Below are 4,907 nucleotides of genomic sequence, written 5' to 3' on the forward strand. Positions count from 1 at the left end.
ACTGTAGGAACTGGTGGAGGCAGCAAGAGCCAGGGGAGGGCAGCGCCCATGGGGAAAGGGGGCATGGGGTGGAGGAGGTATGCTCCTCTGAGACTTAGAGGTACAGAGACTCAGAGAGACAGAGAGGACAGAGATGGGGATAGAACGAGTGACAGGAAGAGAGAGACTCAGAAAAAGCAAGAGAGAGATTGAGACAGAGAAAGACTCACAAAGAAGAGAGACAGACAGAAAGATGGAGTCCTGCCCTGTATGAGTCAGCGGGACACGGGGCTCACATGGGATGTGCCAGTCTGACGGTAAGTGCATCGTTGTGTTGCAGGAGGGAGGTGTGCTGGCCATGCAGCACCAGCTCCTTCAGAGACCCGTACAGGTTGTAGGGCTCCGCAGAACCCAAGCCAGTGGCCATGCGTAGATGACATAGTGCTGGGTATCGCCGTCCACCGCCACAGAGCAAGCACAGCAGGCCCGCTGGCTGCTCTCACGGGTGAGGAAGGTACCCTCCTGCTTGCTGTTCAGCATTTCCTCAGCCTGCGAGCGGTTGATCTTGCCTGCTCATGCCGAGCACTCCAGGTACTCCGGGCTGCACTTCTCTGGAGTCTGGCTCTTCAAAGATCTTGATGGTTTCGTTGAAGGCTGCGATTGCGTGCGCTTCATCTGCAGTTCCTGGGAGGTGCGTGTGTGCTCTTCGTAGAGCTGGTCCTACTCGCGGCTCTTTGTCCTAGCTTCAAACCAAGGTAACAAAGGAAACCTTTAATTATGATCCTCCTCGAGGCAAGGGAACAGCAAACTTCAATGGAAATAATTTCCCGCCAGAAGTCACGTCCAACTGCTGCGAGACTGGACAATAGGGCTGACCATGTACGTGTGCAGTAACAGGTTCACAGCCTAGCAGCCATAGACGCTCAGGCTCCTCCACAATCCCACAAGCCCCTGGGCGCTCAGGCTCCTCCACAATCCCACAATCCTCTAGGCGTCCAGGAGTCCTCCACAATCCCACAATCCTCTGGGCGCCCAGGCGTCCTCCACAATCCCACAACCCTCTAGGTCAGTGAAGTGTCGGGAGAACTGCCGCTGCCGTGAACATGTCGGTCCAAGCGCACTCACGAGACAACCGCCCATTCAGTCCCCGGCTGGCGCCGTCCTGGTCGCAATGAGAAAGGTACTGAGCTGAGCCGTTTTCCATCGGATCTTCCTCTTCCTTCCCCAGTACACCCCACACCTACTCCGGGCGACCACCCCAACCCTGCAGATCCTTACGACCTTCCCGCCTATTTCTTTGACTTTCCCCATCACACTCGCACCCTGTCGCATTGCCTAGGGGTGCCCCTAACTGCTCCCTGGGGGGGTTGGGGGGAGGGCAGCCTGGGCGAGGGGCCATGGCGTTCTGGTCTCTGGTCGTTAGGGTCACTGGCTTTATATATATCTATATATAGGTATATATAGATATACATAGCTATACAGAGCTATAGATAGATGTTGCTGCTTGCGTGTGATGGTATCTTCTATTTAATAAAAAGTTGAAATTATGGCAGCAGAGGATCAGAGGGACAATGACTGGAAGCCAGAAAACTCGTTGGGAGACTTATCAGATAGCATAGCTGTGGGGTAGTGGGCTGTGATGCAAAACGTAATATGACGCAATAGATTTTGAAATTCCGAAATAGATTCGGGGCTCCCTGAGTCTAACAGGCTGAACAACTTTTGAGTCTTCATCTTGTTCTTTACCGCATTGGTGAGAACCTAAAAAAAAAGCTCCTAGCCTTTCATTAAGACCACATTTTCTTAGGTGAATAACTTAATTATAAAGAGTACCATGTAGCATCTATTAGGAATCAAGATTTTGTGAGGAAAAGTACAGGCCCGTTGAGCTGGAGGCCCCTTGAGTGCCCTACCCAAGGGCGTCTGCTCTTTGCCCTGAACTTTCTTACAGAAATAAAGTTTAAAGTCCTGGAAGAGGCTTCAGATACTCCTGGTTCAACTCCTTCATTTTATAGACGAGGAAAATGAGCTTCTGGGAAGGCTGTTCACCTTAAATTTGCTGACGCTTAGCAGCCTCATCCACGGAGGCTCTAGCCTGGACCCCCATCCCCACCCCTCCGCATTGCAGGTTCCTTGTCTACCTGCCTCTGGATGTGCCCTGACCCCAGTTATTGAGCAGACAACAGGAAAGGACCTTTTGCCTCTCATTGCCGAAGTTCAGGGTTAATCCATTTGTTATTAGTTCCCCTGTCTTTTTTTGGATTCATTCTATAGCTGGAACCTAATTCCTTTTGTCTAAATACCTGGTTATCGGCATCCAAACCTCAGCTGATGAGTGGTGGTGTCTGGGTTGTGCTCTGTGACCTGGGCATTTGCTGCCTGAGTTTCTAATGGGCACCACCTGTCGCTCTGTGCACCAGCTCCTTCCACACCACCCTGAGGCACTTCACGTGGTCCCAGAGTAGCAGTCTCTAGAAAACAGAACTCCCCGAATTACTGTTTTTTTCCCTCCATCGGACTCCAAACTGTTTATATGGGATGCTCGATGGAGTTCTGTTGAGTATTTGAATATATTTTTTTATTGAGTTGTTTTACAGAGAGGAAGGGAGAGGGATAGAGAGTTACAAACATCGATGAGAGAGAAACATCAATCAGCTGCCTTCTGCACACCCCCTACTGGGGATGTGTCTGCAACCAAGGCACATGCCCTTGACCGGAATCGAACCTGGGACCCTTGAGTCCAAAGGCTGACGCTCTATCCACTGAGCCTAACCAGTTAGGGCTCTGGTTTCTTTCTCCAAGCCCCAAACTCTGGAACACTTATTCAACATGAACTTCCCCTTCTTTTTTTTTTAATCTCTAAGAAACAGTACACACCAGTAGGCTGTGCAGGACTGCATCCCTTCTTATGGATTAGGCCAACTTTTCTCATCATTGGGGATCCCTTCTAATTGGCCGCATTGGTCAGGTGCTTGTTCTGATTATCAGTGCCCATGGGGTTTAATTCTTAAATAATTTTAATGTCTTCTTTGCGTCCTACCAACCATTCATTGAGCACATGGAATGGAGTATATGCTAAATGCTTTGCATATCTTAACTCCTTTCCTCTTCATAGCAATCTCATCATAAGGTGTGATCAGATATCTCTACAGAAGAGGGACTGAAGCTCAGAGACACTACATAAATATCCCAAGGTCATAGGCCATGTGCCCGAGTTAAGATTGAGACCCAGGTTTGGTGACGCATACTTTATGCCTCATTATGACACTGTAGCACCCCCTATCCAGTGCCAGCTCATCCTACATTGAGTCTGGCCTGGTTATCTCATTCCAGAACTAGAACATGGCAGTGGGCTGCTGGGGTTTCCATGTGTCACTTGCAGATCAGGGCAGTGGCTGTTCACCTGGTCAGCACATTGAGTTGACCCAGCCTTAGTGACTAACTGAGCTTCCAGGGTTTCCCACCCCTTCAGCATCCAACCTGCCCTTGTCCTGTTTCTCAACTATCTAAACCAGTGGTTCTCAACCTTCCTACTGCCGCGACTCTTTAATACAGTTCCTCATGTTGTGGTGACCCCCAATTTCATTGTTACAAATTGAACATAATTAAAGCATAGTGATTAATCACAAAAACAATATGTAATTATATATGTGTTTTCTGATGGTCTTAGGTGACCCCTGTGAAAGGGTCGTTCAACCCCCAAAGGGGTCGCGATCCACAGGTTGAGAACCACTGATCTAAACCGTGCTTAGGTGATGCAGAAACTGTAGAGACCTGTGCAAGAATTAGAACATACATTTTTATTCTCTTATTACATTTGAAAAGCCATTAAAGGACTAAGGTGAGAGTGCCCTTTGGTTTCTGATTTGTATCTCACACTAGAAATCTCTTTTATTTTTAAGTTCTTAAAATGAAATTTGAGGAGTCTGAATATATCATCAGGACAGCTTACCTCCAAACAGAGCAATAGATGCACATGTAGGCAATGCCTTAAAGTATGCCTGGTGGTCTAGGTTTGAGCAGGCCATGAAACCACACAGTATTGCACTTAATAATAGCTATTAGATAGCTGAGCCCTAAATGTTCTTGGTTCTATTATACATACTTCATGTGCATCCTCTCATTGAATGCCCAGTAGCATTGTGTAGTAGGAGCTATTATCATCTTCATTTTATAGATGAGGAAACCGAGGCACAGAATAGCTAAGTAGCTTGTCTTGGGTCATTATCCAGGTTGTAAGTGAAAGATTTGGGATTTGAAGATAGGCAATCTGATTTCAAAGCACAGGCTCTTAATCAAGCCTAATGATTAGAATGTTTTACTTAAATATATAAGAATCGAATATACAGATGAGTATAGTTTTCAAAGCACTAACATTGTCACTTTGGGAAAATAAATCTATTTTCTAAGAATGTTGCCATTTCACAATATATTTTTGGAACTGACCTCTGATTCAATTGCAAATCTACAAGGAAATTAGACTCATTAGGCTCATACGTGGGTTTTGATTAAAAGCAGCATTAACATAGTATAAAAGTACTTCTATTAATCAATAAAAATGATGAACATTGCCTTCCCCAAATGGAAATGTACAAGGACAGGTAACTTACAAAAGGAGAAATATAAGTGACCGATAAACAAATGAAAAGATGATCAACTAAATATAGCCAAAGACATGCAAATTAAAATAATGGGAAAACACTTTTCATCTATCAGATTGATAAAAATTTTAAAAAATCCTCTCCCAGCCAGAGCTTGACAAACATTTTTTCTTATTTAAAAAAACTTTTTTAAAAAATATATTTTATTGATTTTTTTCAGAGAAGAAGGGAAAGGGATAGAGAGTTAGATACATTGATCAGCTGCCTCCTGCACAACCCCTACTGGGAATGTGCCCACAACCAAGGTACATGCCTTTGACCGGAATT

The 4,907-nt window shown here is 45.8% G+C and overlaps 1 pseudogene; it reads right to left on the reverse strand.

The window, feature by feature from the left end:
• Positions 1–271: 271 nt before the first annotated feature.
• LOC102774456 overlaps positions 272–4,907 on the reverse strand; it is a 64,682-nt pseudogene continuing 60,046 nt past the window's right edge.

The sequence above is a fragment of the Myotis davidii genome, unplaced genomic scaffold (assembly GCF_000327345.1).
Source record: "Myotis davidii unplaced genomic scaffold, ASM32734v1 scaffold1149, whole genome shotgun sequence".
NCBI classification, from domain to species: Eukaryota; Metazoa; Chordata; class Mammalia; order Chiroptera; family Vespertilionidae; genus Myotis; species Myotis davidii.